Here is an 18807-nt window from a genome sequence, read left to right as displayed (position 1 = left end):
CTGGGATCAAGCCCCACAGTTAGCTTTCTGCTCAGCAGGGAGCCTGCTTCCCCCTCTCTCTCTGTCTGCTTCTCTGCCTGCTTGTGATCTCTGTCTGTTAAATAAATAAATATAATCTTAAAAAAAAAAAGAATCCTTAGGAGTAGGGATATCTATATACATACTAAAAACAACAACAAAAAAAAAACTTCAAAGACTCTGAAGCACATGCCAATTTAAGAACCATTATTCTAATTTCCTTAGTACTTCTTTGACTAATAAAATCCAAAATATCCTCTCCATCTCAGCTATTCTTTGGGATATACTGATTTTCAATCTTGCTTTTAAACTAATGGCACCTGGTATGGAACATAAAACTCCAAACAACAGAAAAGTGAACTACCACCTGCCTATTCTATTAATGCAGCCTAACATAGCATTTCTTCTCCTTTCAGCATTAGCAAAACCTTTGCAGGCTTTTATATATCTTTTTTGGTTGTTTGATCCTGTGCTGCTTTATGGAATGAGGTTCTCCCAGAGAAGTCCTGCAATACCTTCTGCAGTAGCTCACAGAGCTTACTGCTCAAGACCAAGCTGCCTAATGCAGTGACCTATCTGCTCCCCTTCTTTTACTTGTCTCATGACTTCTGGTCTGCTACAAACTCTTATTTCCAAGTCTGCTGTCACTTATGACTTATTCTTATATCTTTTCTGTGCCTTTGGTGAAAAATAAGGAAACTGCATCACAATTCCAATCTGCTAAGATCAATTTGGATTGAGATTCCAGAGTGTTCACAGTATTTTTCAAATCCATTCTATTTGCATATTAATCAGCCTGTCATAAATCTCTTGATCCATAATCTTGATTAAAATGTTGAAGCCATGTTATTATCAATCCTATTTCATATCAATAATTGCCTAACCCTTCACCACTTTCCAAAATGTGATCTCAATACAAAATTCACAAGAAAAAAATAGACATCATTAACTAGGATACTCCACAGGTTGAAATCACAGAATCACCTTATCCTCTATGATATGTCCTCTTGATGTATAATGTTTCTCCTTTGTAAAAAGTCATGCTAGAAAGATTTTATAGGTCTTGAAGGAAATAGTTATGAGATACTATCATAAGCCAGTTTGTATCAGAGCCCTGCTGAAACTATAGGTAAATAATTTATTGTTGAATTAAAATAAAAATGATGCCACAGGACACATGTGTCCATCCATCCATTCATTCAATTAATGGATACTTACAGAACACTGCACCAGATAGGCATTTTGCTAAGCATGGAAAATACAATGATGACCAAGACAGATCTATTCCCTTACCCCAAAGATCTAAGAGTCCAACAGGGAAGAGAGACATCAATGGAGAAATGATAAAAAAATTATCCTATGTACACTAATGAGGAGTCCTTCTACTACACTATACTGCATCACTATGACACCATATGAGGAGAAGTATATATACTGTTGAATTTCAAAATGCTTGTGGATACACACATTTAAGAGGGATATAGAGAAACTAGAATTGTTATAAGACAGCACATCCTGGATGCTAAGGTGACATGAAATAATGCTATATGAAGACTAATAAAAAGAATGGAGATGATTAGTTTAAAGAGGGATGAACATTTTGGCACCAGACCTCTGATGGTTGGACTATGACAAAGGGAGATGATCTGGTTTGTAGGGTCTTACAGAATTGAACAGAGGACAATGAGTAGCAACCAGAAGAGAGCAGATTCCATCTCAAAAGAAGAAATGTTTTGTTTGTTTGTTTGTTTGTTTAAAAATTTTATTTATTTATTTGACAGAGAGAGATCACAAGAAGGCAGAGAAGCAGGCAGAGAGAGACAGAGAAGCAGGCTCCCTGCTGAGCAGACAGCCCAATGTGGGACTCGATCACAGGACCCTGGGATCATGACCTGAGCCGAAGGCAGAGGCTTTAGCCCACTGAGCCACCCAGGTGCCCAGAAGAAATGTTTTAAAATATCTGAATTTATCAAGATTGAGTGGGTTTCTCATGAAACAATGGCATTTCCATTAGTGGACTGTTTCATCACACATTGTCTCATCTCTTACAAGGATATTTCAAATGATTTTCAACTAAAAAATCCACAGTAGGATTAAAGGATAAAAAGTCGGGCGCCTGGGTGTCTCAGTGGTTTAAGCCGCTGCCTTCGGCTCGGGTCATGGTCTCAGGGTCCTGGGATCGAGTCCCGCATCGGGCTCTCTGCTCGGCGGGGAGCCTGCTTCCCTCTCACTCTCTCTGCCTGCCTCTCTGCCTACTTGTGATCTCTGTCTGTCAAATAAATAAATAAAATCTTTAAAAAAAAAAAAAGACCTGAGGTCTTACAAATCATACTTTATATACTTTAAACTATTAGATATATAGAGACTAAAACCCTGTATTCTGAAACATGTTTACTATCCCTTAATTATAATGCCAAATTTCTATTATTTCCTTTTAATTGACTATTCAGTCTTATGTTGTTATTTTATACTGTAAGCGACACATTTTAAATTACAAATTAAGACCTAATAATTCATTTTTAACATGAAATTATGTGACTATTTTAAACATATTTTAAAATTAGGAAAAGTTGATGATTAAGAGTCCCTTATGGCAGCTCAGAGGAAGCAAGATGGTGGAAAAGTAGGAGTCTGAAATATCATCAGGTCCCAGGAGTTCAGCTACATAGTTATCAAACCATTCTGAACACCTATAAACTCAACAGGAGATAGAAAAGAAGAAGAGAAAAAGTTCTAGGGAAAAAAATCAGCCACTTTCCAGAAGGTAGGACATGCAGAGAAGTGAATCTGAAGTGACGGGAAGGTAGCCTATGGGGGAGGGGTGGCTCCTGGCAAGTGAGAGAGCAGTGTAGCACAAAATCAGAATTTACAGAAGTCTGTTCCACTGAGGGATGTCACTCCAGAGGCTAAGCAGGTGGGTGGGGGGAGCCATTGTGGGGACAGTGTGATCTCAGGACCCACAGGGACACAGAAAGACCTGGGGTGCCTGACTGTGGCAGAGCTCCCAGGTATTGGAGCAGGGAAGCCAGCTACAGAGAAGGAGCCTAGGAGTGGGATTAGTTGGTATTACCTTACCAATTTGGGATTATCTTAAACCATGATCCAAGTCACAGTTGGGCCACTGTTCTTTGAGCAGGGACCCTACGAGTGGCAAATACAGAGAGACCCCCCTCCTTCCTCCTCTGGGAGGAATAGTGTGAGAGCACACTGCAGGAATCTGCTGGGTTTGAAGGTTCCATGTGGGGCCATGCACCAGAGATAGAAATGCTCAGTCAGAGGCTAGTGAGTTCAGAGTGTAGCCGGAGACCAGGGAGATGGGAGGGATTGACTGTTTTCCTCTGAGGGCACACTGAGGAGTGGGGCCCTGAGTGTATTGCTCCTACAGGGCCGGATATTAGGAGGCCACCATTTTCATTCCCATCCTCTAAAGCTGTACAGATGCCATTCAGGGAACAAAAACTACCAAGAGTGAACCCAAGCCAATTACTGGCCCCTGGCAAGGGCAGTGCAATTCTGCCTTGGGCAAAGACATTTGAGAATCACTGCAAGAGGACCCTCCCACAGAAGATCAGCAAGAACATCCAGCCAAGACCAAGTTCACTGATCAATGAGAACTGTGGAACACCAGAGCTAGGGGAAAGCAACACATAAAATTTACGGCTTTCATTTGCGATGACGTGGATGGAACTAGAGGGTATCATGCTTAGTGAAATAAGTCAATCGGAGAAAGACAACTATCATATGATCTCCCTGATATGAGGACATGGAGAAGCAACATGGGGGGTTAGGGGGATAGGAGAAGAATAAATGAAACAAGATGGGATTGGGAGGGAGACAAACCATAAATGACTCTTAATCTCACAAAACAAACTGGGGGTTGCTGGGGGGAGGTGGGATTGGGAGAGGGGGAGGGAGTTATGGACATTGGGGAGGGTATGTGCTATCGTGAGTGCTGTGAAGTGTGTAAACCTGGCGATTCACAGACCTGTATCCCTGGGGATAAAAATACATTATATGTTTATTAAAAAAAAAAAAAATTGGAAGGGGAGACGAACCATAAGAGACTATGGACTCTGAAAAACAACCTGAGGGTTTTGAAGGGTCAGGGGTGGGAGGTTGGGGGAACAGGTGGTGGGTAATAGGGAGGGCACGTTTTGCATGGAGCACTGGGTGTTGTGCAAAAACAATGAATACTGTTACACTGAAAAAATAAATAAAATGGTAAAAAAAAAAAAATTTACGGCTTTCCCCCCCATGATTCTTTAGTCTTTCAAAGTTAAATTTTTTAAGTTTTCTTTTCTTATTCTATTTTTTTTAATTTTCCTCTTTCCTATTTTAACATTTTTAAACCTTTTTAAAAAATCTTTTAAAATTTTCATCATTATACTCATATTTCATCCCTTCATTGTATTTGACCTTATTTTTTGTATATATATAGGTTTTCTTTTTTTTCTTTAAAATTTTGGGATACAGTTTCTTTTAATAGAGCAAGATATTGAATCTAGCATGTGGCTTTGTTCTACTCTTCAGCCTGATCACATTCTTTCTTCTTTTTTTTCTTTTTTTAGCCAACTTCTTATCTTATCAATTGCTTTTTTAGAACCTTTTTAATTTTCATCTTTACAGTCATATTCCATCCCTTCATTGTGTTTACCCTTATTTTTGTATCTGTATAAGTTTTTCTTTCTTTAAAATTTAGGGAGGTATTTTCTTCTAAGAGACCAGAATACAACCAAAATCAAGTGTACAACCAAAATCAAGTTATATATATATATATCTCCATCCCACCTTCCTTCTCCCCCTGGTTTTGGGTGTTTTCTGATTTGGTTAGCATATTTTTTTCTGAGGTCTTTGCCACCCTTTTAGTATTTTGTTCTCTCATTCATCTATTCTTATCTGGGTAAAATAACAAGGTGGAAAAACTCCCTACAAAAAAAAAGAACAAGAGGCAATACCAACAGCTAGGGACCTAATCCATATGGGCATTAGTAATATGTCAGAACGAGAGTTCAGAATGACGGTTATCAAGTTGCTAGCTGGGTTTGAAAAAAGCATGAAGATATTAGAGAATCCCTTTTTGGAGAAATAAAATGCCTTTCTGGAGAAATAAAAGAACTAAAATCTAACTAAGTTGAAATTTAAAAAAGCTTTTAATGAGGTACAATAAAAAATGGAGGCTCTCACTGCTAGGATAAATGAGGCAGAAGAGATAATTAGTGATATAGAAGACCAAATGATGGAGAACAAAGAAGCTGAGAGAAAGAGAGACAAACAAGTATGGAACCCTGAGGGGAGAATTCGAGAGATAAGTGACACCTAAGAAGTAACAATATTAGAATACTTGGGTTCCCAGAAGAAGAAGAAAGAGAGAGTGGCAGAAGGTACATTGGAGCAAATCATAGTAGAGAATTTCCCTAATATGGCAAAGGAAACAAGCATAGAAATCCAGGCGGCACAGAGAACACCCCTCAAAATCAATAAAAATAGGTCCACACCCCACCATCTAATAGTAAAACGTACGAGTCTTAGTGACAAAGAGAAAATTCTGAAAGCAGCTCCAGACAAGAGGTCTGTAACATACAATGGTACAAATATTAGATTGGCAGCAGACCTATCCACAGAGTCGTAGCAGGCCAGAAAGGACTGGCATGATGTATTCAGAGAACTAAATAAGAAAAATATGCAACCAAGAATACTATTTCCAGGTAGGCTGTCATTGAAAATAGAAGGAGAGATTTAAAAAAACAAAAAACAAAAAACTTCTAGGACAAATAAAAATTAAAAGAATTTGCAAACACCAAACCAGCCCTACAGGAAATATTGAAAGGGGTCCTCTAAGCAAAGAAAGAGCCTAAAAGTAACAAACCAAAAAGTAACAGAAACAATATACAGTAATAGTCACCTTACAGGCAGTACAATGACACTAAGTTCATATCTTTCAATAGTTACCCTGAATGTAAATGGGCTAAATGCCCCAATCAAAAGACACAGGATATCAGAATGGAAAAAATAAAAAAAAAACAAGAACCATCAATATGCTGTCTATAAGAAACTCATCTTAGACCCAAAGACACCTCCAGATTTAAAGTGAGGCAGTGGAAAACAATTTACCACGCTAATAGACATCAAAAGAAAGCTGGGGTGGAACTCCTTATATCAGATAAATTAGATTTTAAGCCAAAAACTATAATAAGAGATGGGGAAGGACACTATATCATACTTAAAGGGTCTATCCAACAAGAAGATCTAACAATTTTAGATATCTATGCCCCTAACATGGGAGCAGCGAATTATATAAACCAATTAATAACAAAATTGAAGAAATGCATTGACAATAATACAATAATAGTAGGGGACTTTAACAACCTTTCACTGAAATAAAGCAAAAGATCAACAAGGAAATAAAGGCTTTAAATGATACATTAGACAAGATGGACATCACAGATATATTTAGAATATTCTATTCCAAAGCAACAGAATACACATTCTTCTCTAGTGCACATGGAATATTCTCCAGAGTAGATCACATCCTGGATCACAAATCAGGTCTCGACTGGTACCAAAAGATTGGGATCATTCCCTGCATATTTTCAGACCACAGTTCTCTGAAGCTAGAACTCAGTCATAAGAGGAATGTTGGAAAGAACTCAAATACATGCAGGCTAAAGAGTATCCTACTAAAGAATGACTGGGTCAACCAGGAAATTAAAGAAGAATTTTAAAAATTCATGGAAACAAATGAAAATGAAAACACAACTGTTCAAAATATTTGGGACACAGCAAAGGTAGTACTGAGAGGAAAGTATATAGCAATACAGCCTTTCTCAAGAAACAAGAAAGGTCTCAAGTATACAAACTAACCCTACCCCTGAAAGAGCTGGAGAAAGAACAGCAAAAAAAGTCCAAACCCAACAGAAGAAGAGAAATAATAAAGATCAGAGCATAAATCAATAAAATAGAAACCCAAAGAACAGTTGAACAAATCAACAAGACTAGGAGCTTGTTCTTTGAAAAAATTAGTAAGACTGATAAACCCCTGGCCAGATATATCAAAAAGAGAAGAGAAAAGACCCAAATTAATAAAATCATGAATGAAAGAGAAGAGATCTTAACCAACACAAAAGAAGTACAATCAATTATAAGAATATATTATGAACAACTACACACCAGCAAATTAGGCAAACTGGAAGAAATGGATGGATTTCTAGAGACATATAAACTACCAAAACTGAACCATGAAGAAATAGAAAATGTCACAGACCCATATCCAGTAAGGATATTGAAGCAGTGAACAAAAATCTCCCAACAAAGAGCCCAGGGCCAGATGGTTTCTCAAGGGAAGTCTACCAAACATTTATTTATTTATTTTTAAAGATTTTCTTTATTTATTTATTTGGCAGATACAGATCACAAGTAGGCAGAGAGGCAGGCAGAGAGAAAGGAGGAAGCAGACTCCCTGCTGAGCAGAGAGCCTGATGTGGGGCTTGACCCCAGGACCCTGGGATCATGACCTGAGCTGAAGGTAGAGGCTTTAACCCACTGAGCCACTCAGGTACCCCTCTACCAAACATTTAAAGAAAAATTAATACCTATTCTCCTGAAACTGTTTCAAAAAAAAAAAAAAATAGAAGTGGAAAGAAAACTTCCCAACTCATTTTATGAGCCAGCATTACCTTGATTCCAAAGCTAGACAAAGACTCCATCAAAAAGGAGAATTACAGACCAATATCCTTGATGAACATAGATGCAAAAATTCTCACCAAAATACTAACCAATAGGATCCAATAGTGCATTAAAAGGATTATTCACCATGACCAAGTGAGATTTATTCCTGGGCTTCAAGTTTGGTTCAACATCTGCAAATGAATCAATGTGATACAATACATTAATAAAAGAAAGAACGAGAGCCATATGATACTCTCAGTAGATGCTGAAAAAATATTTGACAAAGTACAGTATCCTTTCTTGATCAAAACTCTTCACAGTGTAGGGATGGAGGGTACATACCTCAATATCATAAAAGCCATCTATGAAAAACTCAAAGCAAATATCATTCTCAATGGGGAAAAACTGAAAGCGTTTCCCTTAAGGTCAGGAACACAGCAGGGATGTCCACCATCACCACTGCTATTCAGCATAATACTAGAAATCCTAGCCTCAGCAATCAAAAACAATAAGAAATAAAAGGCATCCAAATTGGCAAAGAAGAAGTCAAACTCTCACTCTTTGCAGATGATATGACACCTTATGTGGAAAACCCAAAAGATTCCACTCCAAAAGCGCTAGAACTCATACAGGAATTCAGTAAAGTGTAAGGATATAAAATCAAGGCACAAAAATCAGTTGCATTTCTATACCCCAACAGTAAGAAAGAAGAAAGAGAAATTAAGGAGTTGATCCCATTTACAATTGTACCCAAAACCATAAAATACCTAAGAATAAACCTAACCAAAGAGGCAAAGAATCCGTACTCAGAAAACTATAAAGTACTCATGAAAGAAATGGAGGAAGACACAAAGAATTGGAAAAGCTCATGGATTGGAAGAACAAATATTGTGAAAATGTCTATGCTACTGAAAACAATCTACACATTTAATGTAATCCCTATCAAAATGCCATCAACTTTTTTCAAAGAAATGGAACAAATAATCCTAAAATTTTTATAGAGCCAAAAAAGGACCATGAATAGCCACAGGAATGTTGAAAAAGAAAACCAAAGTTGGCGGCATCACAATTCCAGAGTTCAAGCTGTATTACAAAGCTGTCATCATCAAGACAGTACGGTACTGTCACAAAAACAGGCACATAGATTAATGGAACAGAATAGAGAGCTCAGAAATGGACCCTCAACTCTATGGTCAACTAATCTTCAACAAAGCAAGAAGGAATGTCCAATGGAAAAAAAAAAAAAAACAGTCTTGAGGCATCTGGATGACTCAGTGGATTAAAGCCTCTGCCTTCAGCTCATGATCTGGGGTCCTAGGATCGAGCCCTGCATTGGGCTCTCTACTCAGCATGGAGCCTGCTTCACCCTCTCTCTCCCTGCCTCTCTACCTACTTGTGATCTCTGTCTGTCAAATAAATAAGTAAAATCTTAAAAAGAAAAAAAAAAGAAAAAGGACAGTCTCTTCAACAAACGGTGTTGGGAAAATTGGACAGCCACATGCAGAAGAATGAAACTGGACCATTACCTTACACCACACACAAAAATAGACTCAAAATGGATGAAAGATCTCAATGTGAGACAGGAACCCATCAAAATCCTTGAGGAGAACACAGACAGCAGCCTCTTTGACCTCAGCTACAGCAACTTTTTCTTCCTAGGAACATCGCTAAAGGCAAGGGAAGCAAGGGTAAAAGTGAACTATTGGGACTTCATCGAGATAAAAAGCTTTTGCACAGCAAAGGTAACGGTCAACAAAACTAAAAGACAACTGACAGAATAGGAGAAGATATTCACAAATGACTAGTAAAGTAAAGGGCTAGTATTGAAAATCTATAAAGAATTTCTCAGTACAATACCCAAAGAACAAACAATCCAATCAAGAAATGGGCAGAGGTCATGAACAGACATTTCTGCAAAGAAGACATCCAGATGGCCAACAGACACATGAAAAAGTGCTCCACATCACTCAGCATCAGGGAAATACAAATCAAAACCACAATGAAATACCACCTCACACCAGTCAGAATGGTTAAAATTAACAAGTCAGGAAATGACAGATGTTGGCAAGAATACAGAGAAAGGGGAACCCTCCTACATTATTGTTAGGAATGCAGGCTGGTGCAGCCACTCTGGAAAACAGAGTGGAGGTTCCTCAAAAAGTTGAAAACAGAGTTACCCTATGACCCAGCAATCGCACTAGTGGGTATTTACCCTAAAGATAAAAATGTAGTGATCTGAAGGGGCACGTGCACCTGAATGATTATAGCAGCAATGTCCACAATAGCCAAACTATGGAAAGAACCTAGATGTCCATCAAGAGATGAATGGATAAAGAATATGTGGTATAGGGGGGAGCAAGATGGCGGGGAAGTAGGAGGAGGCACCATTTCAACCTGTACCCTAAAGTGAGCTGATTACCTACCAAAGAACTCCGACCACCCATGAAATCAGCCTGAGATCAGAATTATACACGTCTGGATCTCTACTGGAGCAGAAGACGCCAGTGGCAGGTAAAGCAGACTGGGAGCATCGGACTGATATCGGAAGATAAACAAAAGGGGGAGGGAGCCACCAGAGGTGACCGATTGGAAAGTAATACCCCAACACGAGAGTGCTCTGCTTCTGGGGACCAGCATTAACTTGGAGTCTGGTTGAAAGCACTCAAAAAACAAACAGCAAAGGATCGCGGGGGGGGGGGTAATAGTGGGAACCTGGGCGGTTAGGGTCAGGGACCTAAGTCCCTGGACCCAGGACAGCCTCCCCTGGCGCGGAGCCAGAGAGAGTGCGGCGGAGAAATCAGGTCTCGGTCCCTGAGCCGCGAGTGCACCTGAACGCCAGCGCGCCTGAGAACGAGTGGGGTCTGTCTCCCGTGAGGGGCTGGGAGCCTGCCCTGACGGCAATCCTGAAACGCGCGCGTCCCACACCCTCCCTTGGGATAGGTGCTCATAGGCGCTAGCCTGGAGCTCTGGCAGCAGGAAAAACCAGACATTCCCAGCCAGCGGGAAAATCTCAGTGCGCGATCTCTGCTCGGAACCTCTCTGGCGGTCTGGAGCTGCCTAGACAGCCACAGCTGCCCTGGTTTTGGGCACAACGAGGAGCTCCTGCATCCCCAGGGACAGTGACCCAGAACCAACTCTGCCAGCAGCTTTTGCAAAAACAGTCTGAGGCTTCTCTCTGAGAGGGAGGTTGGGGTGCTGTTTGCTCTCCTCTAAACCTCCAAAAACCATCAAAAGCTGTCAAGGCGAGAGAAAGCAGATGAAAGAACATAAAACCCCCCAGAGAACAAAAGACTGAAAAAAAAAAAAGTTTCCTGAAAAAAAAAAGAGCTCACCCCCTTGAGGGGAGTGGGAGGACCTAACTCAGGGAGCATCATTGTCTGAAAACCCACGTGGCAGGCCCCTCCCCGAGAAAACCAACCAGGAAGGAAGGAAAAAAAAAAAAAAAGACTACAAGAGAACAACCACCACTACTTCATAAATACAACTTTTATTTTTAACTCTTTACCAATATTCTGGTTCTTTTTTTTTATACATACAGATAATTTTTTAACCTATTTACCATGACACTGAGATGTCCAGTACATCAAATTCTTTAATAACCTTCTAACCTGAACTTTTTGATATATACACCCGTGTTTTTCTTTTGTTTTTCTATTTTTTTAATTTTAACTTAGTTTAGTCTAGTTTATTCTTTTTTTAATTTTTATTTTCTACTATACATATAGAGTTAAACTTCAAGGTAACCCCCTTTCCCCAATCAATGCTACCCCTATAGGCAAACCAGTTTCTAATCCCCCTGTAACTTAGGAAAGTTGAGTCCCTTAACAAAAACATCAGGATACCTTCAGGAAGAATCAAAATAACCTTCCTCACCCACACTGAGAATCTATAACCATTCTCCCAATTTTTCCTTCTGTCAGTGTTTCTGTGAATTTGTGTCTGTCCTGACAATATATAAATCTTATACTTGGGGTTTTTTCTGAGGAGGTTTTTCCCTTTTTTTTGCTTATATATACATATTTTTGTCTCTTGTCATATACTTTTATCACTCTTTTTGTCTGTCTGTTTTTGTTTGTATACTCCACAAATCTTACCTTGTGGCCCATTTGGGCTGAGCCTTCTCTTGTATCTTCCCTTTTTTTCCTATCTCTCTCTCTCTCTTTTTTTTTTTTCTTCTTCCTTTTTTCTTTCCCCCTTTTTTTTTTCTTTCTTCTTCTCTATTTCTTTTTCTTTTCTTTTTTCTCTCATTTGGGTGGGGAATCCTGATTGCACAGAAGCATTCCAGGGTGCACATTGACTGCACCACAATCGATAAGTCCAGCTGCATCTGTTTAGTCATCCCTTACCAAAATGACTAGGAGGAGGAATACCCAACAGAAGAAAAATACAGAGGATGGGCCTTCTGCAACAGAACTAATGGCTATCGACATAGACAATATGTCAGAAAAGGAATTCAGACTAACAATTATCCGGGCAATAGCTAGGTTGGAGAAAGCCATGGATGACCAAACAGAATTGATTAGGGCAGAACTGAAAGCCACCAGGGATGATGTTCACAATGTTAGGGCAGAACTGAAAGCCACCAGGGATGATGTTCAAAATGCTCTCAATGAGTTCCAGTCCAATCTAAATTCTCTAAAAGCTAGGGTAACTGAGACAGAAGATAGAATTAGTGATCTGGAGGACAAACAGATAGAGATAAAGGATCAGGAGGAAGCCTGGAACAAAAAGCTCAGAAGCCACGAAAACAGAATCAGGGAAATAAACGATGCCATGAAACGTTCCAACGTCAGAATTATTGGAATCCCTGAAGGGGAAGAAAAAGAAAGAAGTCTAGAAGATATAGTGGAAGAAGTTGTCTATGAAAATTTTCCCAATCTCACGAATGGAAACAATGTTCATGTACTAGAGGCAGAAAGATCTCCTCCCAAGATTTTAGATTCTCGAAAGTCCTCACGGCACCTTATAGTTAAAATGGGGAATTATGTTTCAAGAGAGACCCTCTTAAAAGCAGCTAGGACAAAGAAGCTTCTTACATACAGAGGAAAGCCCATTAGAATAACGTCAGACCTTTCCACAGAGACCTGGAAAGCCAGGAAGGGCTGGCAAAATATATTCAGAGTACTAAATGAGAAGAACATGCAACCAAGAATACTCTATCCAGCAAGACTGACATTTAAAATGGATGGAGAGATAAAGAGTTTCCAAGACCAGCAAGGCTTAAAAGACTATGCAACCACCAAGCCGACACTGCAGGAAATATTAAGGGGGGTCCTATAAAAGAGAAAAAATCCTAAGAATATCATTGAACAGAAATATAGAAACAATCTATAGACAGAAAGACTTCAAAGGCAACACGATGTCAATAAAAACCTATCTCTCAATAATCACTCTCAATGTGAATGGCCTAAATGCGCCCATAAAACGACACAGGGTTGCAGATTGGATAAAACGACAGGACCCATCCATATGTTGTCTACAAGAGACCCATTTTGAACCTAAGGATACACCCAGACTGAAAGTGAAGGGATGGAGAAGCATCTTTCATGCCAATGGGCCTCAAAAGAAGGCCGGAGTAGCAATTCTCATATAAGATAAATTAGATTTTAAACTAAGGACTGTAGTCAGAGATATAGAAGGACACTACATAATTCTTAAAGGGACTATCCGCCAAGACGATCTAACAATTGTGAATATCTATGCCCCCAATATGGGAGCACCCAATTACGTAAGAAAACTATTAATCAAGATAAAGAGCCATACTGATATGAATACAATAATAGTAGGAGATCTTAATACGCCTCTCTCAGAAATAGACAGATCATCAAAGCAGAAAATTAATAAAGAAATAAGAGCATTGAATGAAACATTGGACCAGATGGACCTCATAGACATATACAGAACATTCCACCCTAAAACAACAGAATACTCATTCTTCTCAAGTGCACATGGAACCTTCTCCAGAATAGACCACATACTGGGTCACAAAGCAGGACTCAACCGATACCAAAAGACTGACATTATTCCCTGCATATTCTCCGATCACAATGCTTTGAAACTGGAGCTCAATCACAAGGAAAAGTTCAGAAGGAACTCAAACACCTGGAAGCTAAAGACCACCTTGCTTAAGAATGCTTGGATCAACCAGGAGATCAAAGATGAACTTAAACAATTCATGGAAACCAATGAGAATGAAGACACCTCGGACCAAAACCTATGGGATACAGCAAAGGCGGTTCTAAGGGGGAAATACATAGCCATCCAAGCCTCCCTCAAAAACATTGAAAAATCCAGAATACACCAGCTGTCTCTACACCTTAAAGAACTGGAGAATCAACAACAAATCAAACCAACTCCACATGCAAGAAGGGAAATAATCAAGATTAGAGCAGAGATCAATGAGGTAGAAACGAGAGATACAGTAGAACGTATCAATGAAACTAGAAGCTGGTTTTTTGAAAGAATCAATAAGATCGATAAACCATTGGCCACACTAATCCAAAAGAAAAGAGAGAAAGCCCAAATTAATAAAATGATGAATGAAAAGGGAGAGATCACAACTAACACCAAGGAAATAGAAACAATCATCAGAAATTATTACCAACAGTTACATGCCAATAAGCTAAGCAACCTAGATGAAATGGATGCATTCCTGGAAAGCTACAAACTCCCAAAATTGAACCAGGAAGAAATTGACAACCTGAATAGACCGATATCTAATAATGAGATTGAAGCAGTGATCAAAAACCTCCCAAAAAACAAGAGCCCAGGACCTGACGGATTCCCTGGGGAATTCTACCAAACTTTCAAAGAAGAAATAACACCAATTCTCCTGAAGCTGTTCCAAAAATTTGAAGCAGAAGGAAAACTTCCAGACTCTTTTTATGAAGCCAGCATTACCCTGATCCCCAAACCAGGCAAAGACCCTACCAAAAAGGAGAATTTCAGACCAATATCACTGATGAATATGGATGCAAAGATTCTCAACAAGATCCTAGCAAACAGGATCCAGCAGCACATTAAAAAGATTATCCACCATGACCAGGTGGGATTCATCCCTGGGTTGCAAGGTTGGTTCAACATTCGCAAATCAATCAGTGTGATAGAACACATCAATAAGAGAAGAGAGAAGAACCACATGGTCCTCTCAATTGATGCAGAAAAAGCATTTGACAAAATCCAGCATCCGTTCCTGACGAAAACGCTTCAAAGTATAGGGATAGAGGGAACATTCCTGAACTTCATAAAATCTATCTATGAAAGACCCACAGCAAATATCATCCTCAATGGGAAAAAGCTTGCAGCCTTCCCGTTGAGATCAGGAACACGACAAGGATGCCCACTCTCACCACTCTTGTTCAACATAGTAATAGAAGTTCTAGCAACGGCAATCAGACAACAAAGAGAAATAAAAGGTATCCAAATTGGCAAGGAAGAAGTCAAACTCTCTCTCTTCGCAGATGACATGATTCTTTATATGGAAAACCCCAAAGACTCCACCCCCAAACTACTAGAACTCATACAGCAATTCAGTAACGTGGCAGGATACAAAGTCAATGTACAGAAATCAGTGGCTTTCTTATACACTAACAATGAAAATACAGAAAGGGAAATTAGAGAATTGATTCCATTTACTATAGCACCAAGAACCATAAGATACCTGGGCATAAACCTAACCAAAGAAGTAAAGGACCTGTACTCGAGGAACTACAGAACACTCATGAAAGAAATTGAAGAAGACACAAAAAGATGGAAGACTGTTCCATGCTCTTGGATTGGAAGAATAAACATTGTTAAAATGTCTATACTGCCTAGAGCAATCTATACTTTTAATGCCATTCCGATCAAAATTCCACCGATATTTTTCAAAGAGCTGGAGCAAATAATCCTAAAATTTGTATGGAGTCAGAAGAGACCCCGAATTGCTAAGGAAATGTTGAAAAACAAAAACAAAACTGGCGGCATCACGTTACCCGATTTCAAGCTTTACTACAAAGCTGTGATCACCAAGACAGCGTGGTACTGGCATAAAAACAGACACATAGACCAGTGGAACAGAGTGGAGAGCCCAGATATGGACCCTCAACTCTATGGTGAAATAATCTTCAACAAAACAGGAAAAAATATTCAATGGAAAAAAGACAGTCTCTTCAATAAATGGTGCTGGGAAAACTGGACAGCGATATGTAGAAGAATGAAACTTGACCATTCTCTTACACCGTTCACAAAGATAAACTCAAAATGGATAAAAGACCTCAACGTGAGACAGGAATCTATCAGAATCCTAGAGGAGAACATAGGCAGTAACCTCTTCGATATCAGCCACAGCAACTTCTTTCAAGATAAGTCTCCAAAGGCCAAGGAAACAAAAGCAAAAATGAACTTTTGGGACTTCATCAAGATCAAAAGCTTCTGCACAGCAAAGGAAACAGTCAACAAAACAAAGAGGCAACCCACGGAATGGGAGAAGATATTTGCAAATGACAGTACAGACAAAAGGTTGATATCCAGGATCTACAAAGAACTTCTCAAACTCAACACACACAAAACAGATAATCATATCAAAAAATGGGCAGAAGATATGAACAGACACTTCTCCAATGAAGACATACAAATGGCTATCAGACACATGAAAAAATGCTCATCATCACTAGCCATCAGGGAGATTCAAATTAAAACAACATTGAGATACCACCTAACACCAGTTAGAATGGCCAAAATTAGCAAGACAGGAAACAACGTGTGCTGGAGAGGATGTGGAGAAAGGGGAACCCTCTTACACTGTTGGTGGGAATGCAAGTTAGTGCAGCCACTTTGGAGAACAGTGTGGAGATTCCTGAAGAAATTAAAAATAGAGCTTCCCTATGACCCTGCAATTGCACTGCTGGGTATTTACCCCAAAGATACAGATGTAGTGAAAAGAAGGGCCATTTGTACCCCAATGTTTATTGCAGCAATGGCTACGGTCGCCAAACTGTGGAAAGAACCAAGATGCCCTTCAACGGATGAGTGGATAAGGAAGATGTGGTCCATATACACAATGGAGTATTATGCCTCCATCAGAAAGGACGAATACCCAACTTTTGTAGCAACATGGACAGGACTGGAAGAAATTATGCTGAGCGAAATAAGTCAAGCAGAGAGAGTCAAGTATCATATGGTCTCACTTATTTGTGGAGCATAACAAATAACATGGAGGACATGGGGAGATGGAGAGGAGAGGGAGTTGAGGGAAACTGGAAGGGGAGATGAACCATGAGAGACTGTGGACTCTGAAAAACAACCAGAGGGTTATGAAGGGGCGGCGGGAGGGGGTGGGGTGTGGTGGGAGGTTGAGGAACCAGGTGGTGGGTAATAGGGAGGGCACGTACTGCATGGAGCACTGGGTGTGATGCCAGAACAATGAACACTGTTATGCTGTAAATAAGCAAATAAAAATAAATTAATTAATTAAAAAAAAAGAATATGTGGTATATATATACAATGGAATACTATGCATCCATCAAAGGAAACAAAATCTTGCCATTTGCAATGATGTGGATGGAACTAAAGGGTATCATGCTGAGAGAAGTCAATCAGAGAAAGACAATTATCATATGATCTCTCAGATATGTGCAATTTGGGAGGCAGGGTAGGGGTCATGGGGTAGGGAAGAAAAAAATAAAACAAGATGGGATTGGGAGGGAGAGAAACATAAGAGACTCTTAATCTCATGAAACAAATAGAGGATTGCTGTGTGGTGGGGAGGTAGGGGTAGGTTGATTGGGTTATGGACATTGGGGAGGGTATGTGCTATGGTGAATGCTGTGAAATGTGTAAGTCTAATGATTCACAGACCGGCACCCCCTAGGGCAAATAATACACTATATGTTAATAAAAAAAAAAAAATAGGAAAAGCTTAGTGACAACATTTCTAATGAGAAGAAGGTAAAAGCTGAATTTCTTAGATCATTGTTGGGATTTAAAGCAACTGGTTTACCTTGAAAAAATTATCTAGTTTGAAAAAAGGTCCTGTGACTTTGCAGAAGAAAATTTGAAGAAAGACGTATCTGTGTAAAGCTATTAGAGTCTTTAACGCCACCCTGTGACGATGACAGCCAGGCTTAGGAGAACATTAAGAAGCTGGAGAAGAATATAACGTTCTTTAGCCAGCGTATGTCATGAATAGCCAGGAGGACTTAGATATTGGGAGCTATTAATCAGGAAAGCTAGATTAGTAGAGCAGTTGAAATGACTCAGCAGGTAGAAAATCTGAACAGAGTGCATACCAAAAAGCACACTGAACTAATAGAGCCAAAACAGGTTCTTTTGCAAAATGAAGTCATTAACTTTCTTACAAATAAGATGACTGCCAAGTTTTTAAAAAGTTTTCCAAATACCATGCATTTTCTCTTCAAAGAGTGACCACTGCCTCTCTACCCAGAAATGTTAAAAATGTAGGAATGGTGGCTGGGATGGTCATGCAGTTGGCATATTTTGGGGTCATGGCAAAGTAAACACCATCCCTCATTACATGGATTTATGAGTACCTATTCCTAGGCAGATACTGAAGAAGAAAAATGTGAACTAAAGACTAAAGGAGAGTTGGAACCATCTGGAAAATAAATAGTATAAAAGATAAAAATGTCAAACCAAGTTTTTCTGAAGATAAATTATCAAAATGTGATGTCTCTTTGATTTAGGCATGGTAGTTTCCTGGACAAGACTTCTGCCAGAAAGTCTACTAAGGCACTCTGGCTTTCTCTTGTATCCACTGTACTATATGTAGCTTTTTTTTTTTTTTAAGATTTTATTTATTTATTTGACAGAGAGAGAGAGATCACAAGTAGGCAGAGAGGTAGGCAGAGAGGCAGGCAGAGAGAGAGGAGGAAGCAGGCTCCCTGCGGAGCAGAGAGCCCGATGCGGGGCTCGATCCCAGGACCCTGAGATCATGACCTGAGCCGAAGGCAGCGGCTTAATCCACTGAGCCACCCAGGCGCCCCCTATATGTAGCTTTGATGAGCTTCCTCATAGGCCAATTTCCCCAGAAGTCTCTGGGTGTCACTCCCACACAGGACAGGTTCCCCTGGATGTCTCTAGAATGTATTTTGTAGCCAGTTCTCAGGCTTCAACCCAATGAGCCAC

At 39.6% G+C, this 18807-nt stretch overlaps 1 pseudogene; it reads left to right on the top strand.

The window, feature by feature from the left end:
- Window positions 1-18288, top strand: part of LOC123940689 — a 194479-nt pseudogene extending 176191 nt beyond the window's left edge.
- Window positions 18289-18807: the final 519 nt, after the last annotated feature.

This window comes from Meles meles, chromosome 4, assembly GCF_922984935.1.
Source record: "Meles meles chromosome 4, mMelMel3.1 paternal haplotype, whole genome shotgun sequence".
Lineage (NCBI taxonomy): Eukaryota > Metazoa > Chordata > Mammalia > Carnivora > Mustelidae > Meles > Meles meles.
This window is presented reverse-complemented; position numbering and strand designations above follow the sequence as displayed.